The following is a 14,135-nucleotide window of genomic DNA, read 5'->3' on the forward strand; positions in this document are numbered from 1 at the left end:
GTGTGTGTGTGTGTGTGTGTGTGTGTGTGTGTGTGTGAATGTGTGCGTGCTTTGACTTGTGTGTGGGGGGGGGGTTACAGTGCAGTCAAACAAAGAGGGCCTCTGACACAAACCCAGCCAGTCTTTCTCTCTCTTATTTCACTAGGTCTCTCACGGTTAGGTTTTTCTTTCTGAATGGTGCCATTGAAAGAAGAGGCAGTTAGAGCCCTTTTGTATTGACTTTGAGCTCCCAAAGGAGACAAACCCGAGTGTTGTAGATCCTTTTTCCTTAAGCAACTGCCTCTCCAGAGTGAATTATACACACAGACAAACCGGTCAGAAATTGTACTTGCATAAACAAATGTCACAACACTTGAAAATCAAGATAGTCATAACATGATTTATGATGGAGTCATGCCTTTTGCCCGATTTTGGGCTTTGAAAACTACGACTGCAGCTGCTTCCACCCAGCATTGGTGTAACTGTATGGCGGTGTAAAGCTCAGCTGGCAGAGAGAGAGAGTGTGTGCAGGCCTGAGAGATAGCGGCCAGAGATAGAGATAATAGTGCCCGCCGGTTCCTCTGATGTCTGTGAAATGACAGACTCCTTTGGGGTTTTCTACGCAGACAGCATTTACTGTAACTGGATTTGTACCACAATCAGTGGTTAGGCCAGGACAAAGTGTGGGAAACGCTTGGCATATTGTCGGTGTAATACTGTAGTAGGTCAAATTAATCTCAGAACAAGTAAAAGGCTTTGATTGCTGCCGAATTAAAAAGTGATTCAGTACAATTTTGCCTCCATGAAATAAGAGGCAGTAGAGAGAAAGTAGTTTTACAGGCTCACAATCTTATATTAGCCAAACCTGACACTGACTGCTTGAGCTTTCTAAATGAAGGAAGTCAAATAGACTGGTCTGGATAATATAGTTAAAGGCTTTAAATTCATCTCACGCTCGCTCAGGTTCCATGTGTGCACTTGGCCCAAGTTCACCTCGATTCCAGCAATGACATAGCACGATGTGACAGGGGTGTGTAGGCCGTCACCATCTTACGTTTCTCCCAGGACACAGCTCAAGAAAAGCCCGAACAGAGATGGACCCCCACTTGCTCTGCATGAGCCCGCCACTTTCTTGCAGGACAAGTCTTTGCACACCAGATCCCACACACACCGCTCCATATTTTCTTCTCTAATCTTTTCCATTATGACATAAGATGATGCTGGATTGACAAATCTACTCTGACAAATCCTTGGGAAAGACCAGAGTTGAACAAAGGAGTGCTGGGCTTTTAATCACTTTTATAGCATTGCTTCTCAATACATTTTGACTGTCTGTAGGATTTAGTAAGTCATTTACTGTACAAATGTTTGGAATTCAAAAAAGTTAAACCATTATCCATAGAACAACATAGGGCTGCACAATTAATCGAATTTTAATCACAATCACGATTTGGACTTCCCACGATCAAATTTGCGTGATCGAGCGATTATTTTTTATAAACGTCATTTCATAGAACGCTCCGGGTTTTTTGCAAAGCCAATCTCCCGCTCCGTAAAGCCGTCTGCCCATGAGCAGTCAGAGTAGTTCACTGCACCCCGTGCAGCTTAGTTTCGATGTAGACAGTCCCCAGGGACATAGTAGCGGAGGAAATCTAAACGATAGCAGTCGGTAATACGTCGGTCTCAAGTGTTTTACCAGTTTACAGTAAACCAACACTTTGTCCCATTGTTTGTTTTCAGACAACGCAGTGAGCAGTCTAGTCGGTGCTAGTTACGTCGTGAGCTGTTAGCTAGTAGCGTCTTTGTTAGCTGTTCGATCCTTAGACGCACCGTGCTAAGTGCCTCGCATCCGCTGCTGGTTTATTATGGATATGGTTTAATTTTGCGTCACATGACCCATTTCTCTGTAAGCCGTGCCTGTGTTGGATCTTTCTACGCTCTCTCGTCCTACTCTCTCTTCTTACCCTCCGCGCTCGCACACAGCGGCCGCCGGTCCACATTCTGACATTTGTCTACAGTTTTAATTTTTTTAACACAGCTGTTATTGTTAAGTATGAGGGGGCAAACCTGTATTTGTACCAGTGTTTCCGCGGGTAACTCTGCTATCGCGGCCGCTACGGCGAAGAACACAGAAGAAGTTATTGAATGCAGCTGACTTCAGTTGGTAGAGTAACAGCGTGGAAGACGCAGCTGCTGGACCGAAGCCTGGACCAGAGATGTGACCCATGGTCAGAATATCATAGTTCAGAAAAATGCAGCGCTGTAATGATAAAGACGTTTCATACAAACGACGTGTGTTTCCGCTGTTCGACCCATGCTGGACCCGTTCATAATGAGTCAGCCGTCTCCCTGTGAGTAGCGTCCATCACACTCCCTGTCGTAGTTATAAATAGCCTATGTGACAATAAAATTTGTTTTGGTTAAAATCAACAAATAATCGTGAGAATAATCGCGATCAAAATTTTGATCAAAATAATCGCGATTATCATTTTGGCCATAATCGTGCAGCCCTAGAACAACAGTTCTTCAGATTGCGTGGACAGTAATTTCAGGGATTTTTGGGGCCAAATTTAAAAAAGAAATGCAGTCTACAATGGCACTGCATAAGGGAATCACTCAATACAATCAAAAGATTTTGTTCACAATGACGAACTGAAGACATCTACTGTGTATAGAATGTACATGTGCCATCATATATGTCAAACAACTCTAAACTGGCAAAATGTTAAATTATCAGAGTTCTTTTTACACTGTAAACAATCACTATAAAGAACAGCCGACACGAGGGTTATAGACTCGAGTAGAAACAGGAAGTCATAGTTGCTGTAATGTGAGGAAAGACGGACTTTCAGAGGAGGAAAGACAACAGGATTGTGTACATTTGTAAAAGGACTCTTGATTATGTCTTCTCCTGTCCTCCTCACCCAACCTCTCTCTACATGCAGGCTGATGGCACTTACCACCCAACAGCACCCTGGCTGTCCTGAGGTGATCCTGACCCAGACTTCTTCAATCCACCACACAGATTCTAGACAGAGGCAGCAGGGCAGCAGAAGCTGGCCAAGAGCTGCTGGAGGAAATTAAAAACACAGCTACCACTCCCTTGTTCTTCCCTTTTCATCTCTCTCCTCTTGAGTGAGGCTAAATACTAGTACGTCCTAGTAAAGTCAGCATGCTAAGTTCCAAACCTTTTTAATATGTATGGCTGCACCCACCACACAACACACACACACACACACACAACCACACACACAAACACACCACCCACCACACACACACCACACACCACACAACCACACACACACACACAACACAACACACCCACACACACACACACACCACACACAGCCAAACAACACACCACAACACACACACACACACACACACACACACACACACACACACCTCTTCTGTGGTCAGGTTGGTGAGACATTTTTGGGATCCAAAGAAAGATGTTTACAGACTTGGAAATGCTGAACAGGATCTACGGGCAAAGGACATGGAAAATACGAGGAGAAGAAATAAATGGGGGAACCCCAAAATATGATCCTCTTTTCCTCTTGTTTTAACAGCCACTCAAGCAAACTTTAAACGGCTGACTGAAATTTCACACAGTCTGAAAGCAGAGTGCCCTTTAAAGTGCTTATATTATGCTTTTTGGCATTTCCCCTTTCTTTTATTTTGTTATATATCTTTTTTGTGCATATGTTATATGTTTATAAAGTGAAAAAGCCCTAAGTCCACACCAAAGGGCCTTACCATCTTACCATAATGCTCGCCTAGCTGCTAGCATGGCACGCCCTCATACTCTGTTTCTGACTGGCTAGCAGTGCTTACCCAGCTACTGCACATGTGCAACTCCCAACAAAGATGAAACAGAAGTGTGATGCCTCACTCTGTAGCTAAAACAGAGAGCTCAACACACAGGGTGAAAAGAGGAGCTGCAGCAATTTGCAGTATAACAAAAAAATGCTGTTTTTTGAAAACTAAACCATGTAAACCTATTCTGATATAACCTCTAAATACAATGACATAATCATTATCATTATCTAGTCATTGTAACAAACGTAATTCCCTTGTGCTCGCAGCGGTTGACACTTTTCGGATATTTAATCAAAGAATTTAAGTTTCTTAATGTCTGTATGTGGACTTAAAACAACTTGTGTCGATCTCACCTACCCTTGTTGCCATTTTTCTTTCAATACTTTTCATGATTGTTGCTAGGTAGCCAATCGCAATGGAAACATGATAACACTTAACATCCAACTCATCAGAGAATGGAGATGGAGATCCAGAGGTCATCAACATTAACATCCTTTAAAATGCAATGCAATATCTTGCTGGTTCATGATTTACAAATTATTTCCTTATTTTTCATCATTTGATTGACTGTTACTGCTCAGTGAGGAGGCCATACTGAATATTAATCTATAATAGATATGTCTTTGTGGTTGATTGTCCCCTCTTTGCAACTGACATAGCCATGAGTGAATAACTGGTCCTCACATACTCCTCAAAAGATTTGTGAGAATGTGATCTCACTGCTATTTTTTGTGTGTATGCATCTGTGCGTCTCCATGCTTGTCACTGTTGTGGAAGAGTTTCCTGTAAACAAGTTCAAACAGCCCAAACCCACAACTCCCAAACAAAGCCGTGGGTTGCTGGAACTTCTGGCAAAACAGGAAATACAACTTCATCGCAGCAGCATACACGACACAGCGAGGTCAACTTTGAGCAAACCAGGCAATCGAGTTTCACTACGTCATGAGTCACTGCCCACCTCCATGAACCAGGAGTAGCAATTTGTTTATTTGGCAGTCGTGCAGACAGCGTGTTGGCCTACATACACACACTATAGCATCCCGACTTAAAGGTTCCCTGCCACACAAAACTGTTTTTACTTGCATTTTTTGAAATATGTTAAGTCCATATGTGTTTGGGTTATGTCGTGAATGTGAATGCTACCTCCTCTGTCAGCTCTAGCCACTGAAAAGAAATAAGAGGAGAAATCAGGCCAATCACAAAAGCTGGTCAGTCTGATGTCATGTTGCCTGAGCTCATTACTATTCATGAGCTTGCCCAGTTGCACTGGGTAATGGATGCTGATAGCCACGCTCTCATTGGCTAGCCAGTCAGAGTCAAGCAGCTTATCTCATTGAATATTAATTAGAACTGGCAAAAGTCGAGCGGAGTCTTCCTGCAGGCTTTCTGTACCACGCTAGACTGGCTTGAAACAAGGTGACCAAGGCATTTTTTTCACAAAACATGTTACAGAGTCCATGGTAGATTGAACTTCAGACATTACTACAAAGTAATAAAATATGTGTGGTACGGCACCTTAAAAATGCCCATATAATCAAAAAATCATTTTTTCTGGGATTTGGGGTTTATTTTGTGTCTCTGGTGCTGCCTTCAGTCTCCGGGTGAGCTTTTCAAAATCTGCACGGCTTTCTACGTCACTAGCCGAGACGAGGTGGCTAACCGTAGCACATGGTAGCGCTAGCGTGCTAGCTCGTTCTCAATGGCAAAACACTGCTACAACACACACTAGTTCACCATAATCTACAAAAGAACAACTTGGGTGTTCCACAAGTGTGCCCTTGTTTAGAAGAAGTCTCCCAGCCAATCCTGCCTTGTACTGACCAAAAGTTGGAGAAAGAGTTATCTAGCTGATGTTATCATTACCTAGCTCCCAACAAATATAGTATAGAAGTGAGATGTCCCACTCTGTAGCTAAAACAAGTGAGATGTCTCACTCTGTAGCTAAAACCGAGACCGAAACACAAAGGGTGAAAACAGGATCTGCAGCAATGTGCAGTACAACAAAAATAAGGAAGGAGACAAGTTATTATTGAGGTAATTAGTCTTAGAAATCTGTTTAATACAAACAGAAACTGTAGAAGAGCTTTGCTTTTATAAATGCCAGCTGATCTGTTTTTTTAAAAGGTAGAATGCAGGTTTAAAAAACTTTTGATATATTCAATATGGCATATTCGTGAGTATAAAAATAATAATACTGGGAACAAAACTAAACTCTACTTGGTTGGGGTTGGAAATTGTTAAGCGACTGGGAGGTCTGTTTAATGAGACCAGTCAGTCTCTTTACGTGCCACACGCACACACGCACACGCACACGCACACGCACACACACACACACACACACACACCTGTCTGCTCATTAGTGTCTCAGTATCCACTCAATAGCAACCTCTTTGTCTTCTGCTGTCTTGTCTCACATTTTTTGTGTCATCCTTGCTGCTTTTCCCACCTGTGTATAACTTCATTTTTTTCTCTGAGCAGAGCAAAGAGAGAAAGAAAGAGAGAGAGAAACAAACAGCAGAGCGTCCAGTTCTTGCTGGGTGGCCAAGCTGTTTACTGACGCCGTGTTGCAGCAGCTCACAATGCAAACGTCAAGCAAAAGCAACACACATACGCACAAATGCTGTACACGTGAGCATCTAATGAAGCTTCTGCTGCAGCCACCCACTACCCACTTAGTACTGTGGTTTTGCTCTGATGCTTTTTATAAACACAGACCAGGAGAACATGGGGAACAGGTGTCACACACTCAGGGGCAGCTGTGGGAGGTTTAACACAGTATCTCCGTCTAAGAAATGTGCCAGGCCATTTTTTTTTTGTGTGCAATTTTTTCTTTCAGGAAAATATTGACAGAGGGATGGCTTGGGCCCTGCCTGCGCGCTCCACCACCTCACCTTCAACTCAGATTGCAGCAGAATATGTCCAAGGCCACACCACAGTCTTCAGTCTGTAACTCAAAAATAAATAAAGACTGGTGAAATGGCCAGCTTCACCCAGCTTGTCACTAAATTGACTCCTACAGGATTATATTTAGGATCTCTGACTAGGCAGATGTATGCTTTACTAAAAAGTTTAACTCAAACTGATGCCACAGGCCAACTCAAAGTTTGTGTGGCAGAATCCTGCAAAGATACATGCTGTGAGTTGTTTTGTTCTTTGAAGACAAATGGACAGACTGCTAGTGTGGTAGCCTCATTTTGTCACCTTTAGACAGAGCAAGCCCTTTGTTTCCAGTTGTTGTGCTATGCTAAGCTAATCAGCTGCTGGCTCCAGCTATATTAAACACAAATCTGAATGTGGTTTTATTCTTCCTCCAATTCTCTGCAAGAAAGCAAGAAAGTTTAAAACGCTTGCTTTAAACTCTGTCCAGACATTTATTTTGTGCAGCGGTAAGACCATCCCCCATACTTCTGTTCGGTGTGTTCCATGCCGTCGTCCGTCGGCGGCCTTCATTTAGGCCAACCTGACATGCTCGGTCGGAAAGCGGGCAATGCCGGCAGTCGGGACTCAAATGACCAATCTGATTGGTGGAGTGCTAATCCGGAAATGACGAGTGGCATGAACATGACTAGACTGGCCTACGTCTTGCTTTAATGTTTTCAGAAACCTGTTTCAGTGAACTATTCAAAGGTGCTCTAAGAGATGTCACACGTGTTTTAGGGGCAACAACATTTGTTGTCACATACTGTACAGCAAACATCTCCTCACTATGCGTGAGCACAGAGAAAACACGGTCTCTGTAGACAGTTCAGGGTCTACCAAATGGCAACAAAAATAAACTGTGCCCACCTGCACCACGAAGTATACACAAACAGTGTTCCAGCCATTAACCGACAAGAAGAATTTGGGGGTGGGGGGGTTAGTACGTGGAAGCACAGAAGGGAGAGGTAGCGGACGGGATGAGGAGGAGAGAGGGGAAAGCTAGTCTTGTTTGTTTTGAAAATACTGTGAATGTCAGCAACAAGTAACGTCACCCAACATCGCTCAGAGCTCCTTTAAGTAAAATATGACATTGTATTCTGAACAAGCCACCATGACAGTCTGACTTTGAATTTCTGAAGAAACCAGACCCCGTCGGCATAACTTTGGTGTGTTCCGAGGCCTCGGGGAGGCAGTCAGTCCGACTGTCTTTTCTGCCAACGGTCAGCCGTCTGGTTGGTGTGTCAGGGCCTTTAGTCTCCAGAGTCTGTCTCCAGTACATTGGCGGGCACTGAGCAAACCCATCAGACTGGGCCCGGCCAGGCCCTGCTTTTTTAGCCTTAGAGCAGGCCTTCTTCTTCAGCAATACAGAGGGTTAGTTTTGGGTATCAATTGCATTCCTTCTTTCGAACTGCCTTACTTTATTAAACAAGTAACCTGGCATAAACCAACACGATAACATACAATTTTCATGTAAAGTCCACTGCAATTATGGGAGAAATTGGTCATAAACTCTGATCCTTAAAAACAGATAAAGCAGTATGTAATACCTGTTTTGCTCTTTGTGAAGTCTACCGCTTATTTTTAGTGGGTTTACCTGCAGTTATTCCTTTATTTAGAACAGCTGAAGAGAGACAGGGAATTGGGGATGACATGCAGCTCAGGTCAAATTCAAACCTGGGCCGCTGGCAAGGACTGAATCTACATGGGGCGCTCTACCAGGTGACCTAGAGGCCGTTACGGGTTTACCTGCGTTTGAAAAACCTGTATTCACACTAATTTTGGAGAAAGGGTATAATTTTACTATGGATGAACAACACAACACAACATCACCAGAGATAATGTAGTCTTTTATGAGATGGTAATGAGTCGTCATGGCTGCCCAAGCTCATCAAAGTTTTTATGCAGTGTTGGACTACATACCATCGTACTGTAGGCTGCTCTTTAAAGCGGAGTTCTAAGGAGCTTAAACTTGGCGAAAAATTGCATACACACAAACACTTACTCTTTTAAATCACTCATTGTGTCTCATCAGTGGGCTTTCTTCCTTCTTCAGCATCTTTTTAATACTCTGTATAAAAAGCCCAATTTGTTCACTATCCCTACCCTGCGCTCCTCACACACACACTCTTTAGGCAGCTCTCCCTTTCAGTGCTAAAACCAGCCTTTGTTAATTATAAAGCTCACCCTCTCCTCTCGTCTTCCCCTAACAGGCAGGGGCAGATTAAAAGCATGAGATGAGGGATATTTAGAGAGGTATGAGAGGGAGAAAGACGTGGGACTGAATGATTTGAAGAGATGAAGAGAGGAGAGAGTTTGTTTTGGGGAAAGAGGGATTAAATAAGGACCGGGTAGCAACTGTGGAAGCGTGGCTGACCCCGATTTTGCCATGACTCCACTCTGCAAAAGGGGGGGGAGTCCAGACGTAAACCTACAGTGACAGGGCTGCTGCTGCTGCTACTGTAACATTGCACCCCCCCCCCCATGAATCAGCCTTCACTTGTTCCCGTTTCTCCTCCTCCTTTTCTCCTTCCATCTCTGCTCTTCATGCGCACTTGCACTTACACAAAAGAGGGACACTTCTTCAAATGTTGTGTGGATATTTCTGCTAAGATGTGAATGCACCACATTGGAAAATAAACAGATCTAAATGTTAAGAACATTTAGCCACACTTAAAGCTGTGTGCACAATTTGGCTTGATCAATGTTGTGGTCTGCATTTCTTAGTGCAGTCCATCCATGTAAAAAAGGAAAAGAGAAGCCTGCGTATAAAGAATGCAAGGGACGGGGCATAGTGAGCCCATTTTATTAAAAAAAGGGAGTCCAGCATAGTGTGAGGAAAACAGGCATGTGTTGCTGGCTGTAAGCTGGAAGATGATGGACTCTCGAACTGGAGCGTAGTCAGACCCCTGGGTAAGAGGCCAGCCGAGCACAAACAAGTCTGGAGGGGGGGAAAATAAACAAGCCTGCCTGACCGGCTGTGAGCACTGGAAGGGCCAACAGGGAGACTCAACTCAAACCACTGCAGGGCTACTTCCCTGGTGTGTTTATGACCAGGAAACTGCCTGACATCTCACACACACACACACACACACACAAATTCATTGCAAGATGAACAGAGTTACACTTATATCCACTTATAATACAAATAAAAACATCACAGTCTTACAAATAATTATAAATTGTAAAGGGAGGATAAAAAAAAAAAAAAAAAAAAAGGAATTCTAGGCAGTAAGACAAGAGCGCAGCCGCAAGCAAAAAAACTATCATCTCTCTCTGGGAAGAGGATTAAAAGCACTAAGCTCACCGTTTTGGCAGGAGAGCCTCAGATGGTGTGCTAAGTGGGTTAAAGCACACCCCAAGTCTCATAATCGCTTCGGCCTGCCCCCCTTCTCCCCCATACTTCTTCCCGCCGTCTGCCAACACCAGCCAAGCGGAGCAATTTTAAGTCCCACAGAATACTTGGGTGTTGCCAAGGTAGAAGGAGCTAGATTAAATCGAAACGACTTGCACCAAAACATGAACACACAACTTCATCTGGACACAACAGTTCATCAGAATCCCTTGGAGAACAACGACTAAGGGTTCCTTGCCGAGGGGGGGATGCATCTTTCTTTTATGAGGGTCTGCAGCTCTTCCTCTCACACCTACTGTAATGTGTGATTTAGTGTTTCCACCTCCCTTCCACAGTCTCTTTTTGTGAGGACATATTCTAACTGTGTGTCGAGCTAAAACTTTACATATTTCTGTGTGACTTTTTTTATTATCTGTATGCACTCTCTGTGTGCTCTGACAACAAAAATGCATCTGGAGCCCACGCTGAATCCCTAGCCGCCACTTGTAGGCTCAGACACACACACACATACACCCCCATTTTTCACACAACGTCACTATCCAGACACTGTGGTAACATGAGTCTATGGTGAAACTGTAGTACGGTAGCTCAGCTAGGTTTGGCTCCACTGTAGCACAGTCCCAGGCCCCAAAGAGACCAGGCACTGTTTGCCTGCGGGACTTTGACTAGTGAGAGCAAACAGAGAACAGTATAGTAGGTCCATTGAGACTGAGCTGAAACACAGAGCTGTACAAAGCACTGTAAAAACTGAGAAACCATGAGAAAAGAGAAACAAAGAATGAGGACTGCAAGCCAGAAAATGAAAACAGAGCAAATAGCACCACAAGTAAATCTCAAAGGTAACTGCATACTGTGTATTTGTTTAAATGCATACACATGTATGAAAGGCGCCTATGTGTTTGGTGCAAAAACAGGGCCCCTTTCAACCCATCTCCACTGACAGCCCTAGTTGGAGTAGTTGCAAAAGAAACAATATAAATTAAACACCACTGTTTCTGTGTCTCTGATGGCCAGAAGACTGATCCTTCTAAAGTAGAAGGAAGAAAAATAATTGCATCACACACACACAAAGAAACATCTAAAACATGAGAGGCAGGTGGGACACAGTTTATTCAGAAGATGTTATGAAGAGGGTTTGTCTCGACTGAAAGAGGATTATAGGAGAAAGGTGTGGCTCCTTTTAAACTCACTCTGGCATTGTGTGTGTGTGTGTGTGTGTGTGTGTGTGTGTGTGTGTGTGAGTGTGAGTGTGAGTGTGAGTGTGAGAGAGAGAGAGAGAGAGAGAGAGAGAGAGAGAGAGAGAGAGACTTTGACTAGCCAATATGAACAATCCATTATGAAAAGTTAAATAAGGACACAGGATCTGGGAACCTGTTCCCCTCTAAACCAGCACATGATTCTGCTGCTGAAGTTGATATAAATGATATTTTTCTGTATGCTTGTTGATTTCACGTCCCAGTATCAACCACACAATAGAGGTGAGGGGGAGTTTTACACACCGATAGAGATCTCAGCCCCTCAAAACAATCTCAGGCATCTGGACCGACAGCAGCATCTCTGAGGTGGAATTTGGCCAGTAATAACAGCTGAGTGGAGGGTGTGTCTGTTCCAACCAACCTCAAAAAAACATCCAACTGAGGGACTGTAACACCGTATCACCATCACCACTTTTTTTCCCCTCAAACTTTGCCATGGCTACAGGAACAGGAATGGCGTGAAGGCCTGCACGGCTGTCACTTTGCTCATTCTTCATCCTGCGTTCCAAAGTCATCACTGTCCCGGGCCTAAACTAGTGCGGAGTGCTGTCACAACAAGCTAAATCCCTCCAGAAGTCGCCTCTCTTTCTCTCTGTGTTTGGTTTGAAGCGTGGCGTGAGTCCAGGGTGTGGTTCTACAGCCATGCGTGCACTCACTCATGCATGTGCACCCACACTGAGCCGCACATGTGCTCACTAAAGTATACACTAGCCTAGTTGTTTTCCAGGCGCAGACAGCTATGAAAACATTGAGCTAATGACAAAAAGTTTTGAGAAAATGAAGAAAAAGGTGGGGAAAGGGCAAGATAGTTTAAGGTAGGATTTTGTCGTTTTGAGGGAAATGATATTCCATTTTTTGCAGAGAGTTAAATGAGAAGAACAATACCACTGTGTCTGTGCATCAACTGTGGAGCTAATGCCAACAGTGAAATGTCTTAGTTTAGGGGTAAACAGCTAGTCTGGCTCAAGGAAGTCAGTGCGTGAACAAATATTCTGGGAACCACAACTTGTCATTTTAACATTTTGGTTTTAGTGCAGATTAAACCAGTATGTAACATGTAACATATTGGTTAGTGAGCTTTTGAGGTGCTGTAAGGTGAATTTCCTTAACATTGGGCAGACCCCCTTTCCCAGTCTTTATTCTAAGCTAAGTGCCTTCTGGCTCCAGGTACATATTTAACCGAAAGACATGAGAGTGGTATGGATCTTCTCATCTAACTGTTGTCAACAACGTGTATAAGTAAGTGTATTTCCCAGATGTTGATTATTCTTTTATAAACTATGAAGAGAGGGAAAAAAAAAATAATCTACAGCCCAGAGACTCCCCACTGCGCTGCCAACATTCCTGTCAAATTCAGGCGTGGGAACCACTGGAAAAACACAGCCCTCTGTAGACAACTGTGCATGTTAGTATACACATGGGTGGTGGGCGGTTCAGAAATGTGTTGGACGCAGCCATGTGTGTGCTGAGGTGTTTTGGCTGAGAGCAGTGACAAGAGTTAGTGAGGTTGCCTAAGTGCATGTCTGAGGCTGAGGAGGGGGGGGAGGGGGCGCGCTGTGATGGATGGAGTGCCTTTGGGCAAAAAAGTGGGTCAAGCGAGTTTCATCCAGGCGGAGTGATAGCAGTACACCCAAACACACAAACACACAGACACACACAGCACACACACCACAGACAACACACACACAACACACACACAGAACACACACACACACACACACACACACACACACACCGTGGACCTGCAGCATAGAGACAAAATGTCCACTGTCCTCTCTTGTTGTGTTGCATCTCACAATCGTACTCATCACAGCGTGAGGAGATCTGCTCCACATGCACACCCTCTCCAGAGACAACCACACAACAGACCAAAAAACCTGGGGGCTCTCGTCTCTCTCTGGGGTGGTGGGGGGGGGATTGTATCACATTTGGACTTTTTTTTTTTGGTGTGTGACTAGCACTGTGTTTTGTTCTCCTTTTTTGATTATCGTATTATTTCTCAGGTAGCGCCTCGCCTCACACACTGAATCAGACTGCTGTCTGATCAGAGCTCGGCAGCAGAGATCATGGGCAAAACAGAGAAAGAAAAGGGAGGACAAATCAAGGAGGTGAAAGAGGAGATGGAAGCACATGAGTTGGCTTTCTTCTACCAACAGGCCTCCCTTTTAACCTCTTCCTCTGTCTGTATCCTAGCATCCCTCCTCCCCTATCAAGCCATGTCTTACCCTCTGAGTTATCAGCTCATCCGTCTCCTCCTCTCCCACGATGATAACAGGCTCTACTGTTGTGTGCACAAACACCCAAACTTCTGTCACTTCCCTCTCCCCTGTTGCTCCCTGGCCTATACTCCTATGGGACAGTTAGCACGGATCTCGCTCGCACACTCTAAACAAAGCACTCGCACACTGATGTGGAAGACAGTATCACTGTCCTAGGGCTACAGCAAATAATGAAATTGATAACGGATGCTTTTGACCTTAATAAAAGAGTATTTATGGCATAAACAAGTACCGACCAGCCCTTACAGCAGTGCAGTGCATGATCTGAAAGCAGCTGGGCAGCAGCCAAGTCTACAGAGCGGAATCACTAGGGGTGTACGAATCATAAAATGTCATGATTTAATTCAATATCAATTTTTGATTCAACAACACTTCACAAGTAAAAGAATTATGTAAATGTAGTTACTTTTCCTTTGTATGTATGTGTATATCCATATTATTCATGGGGATTTGTTTGTTATTTGGTATAACATCCTGTTATGATGTAAGTGTATGTTGTGTGTGATGTCTGTAAGCTACTGGGACCTT

At 44.0% G+C, this 14,135-nt stretch overlaps 1 protein-coding gene across 6 annotated transcripts in view; it reads right to left on the bottom strand.

Moving 5' to 3' along the window:
- The window catches only part of sipa1l3 (signal-induced proliferation-associated 1 like 3), an 80,136-nt gene that overhangs the window by 54,128 nt on the left and 11,873 nt on the right, over nt 1-14,135 (bottom strand). Inside the window, exon 1 of one of the 6 annotated variants that reach the window (XM_032507919.1) lies at nt 10,025-10,044. The exons of 4 other annotated variants lie outside the window; for them this stretch is intronic. The gene's annotated coding sequence lies outside the window, so the exon portion shown is untranslated. Of the gene's footprint in view, nt 1-10,024; nt 10,045-14,135 lie in introns of those variants that run through there. One more of the 6 variants, XM_032507923.1, reaches the window with a different exon arrangement.

Source organism: Etheostoma spectabile, chromosome 3 (genome assembly GCF_008692095.1).
Source record: "Etheostoma spectabile isolate EspeVRDwgs_2016 chromosome 3, UIUC_Espe_1.0, whole genome shotgun sequence".
In the NCBI taxonomy this organism is placed as follows: Eukaryota; Metazoa; Chordata; class Actinopteri; order Perciformes; family Percidae; genus Etheostoma; species Etheostoma spectabile.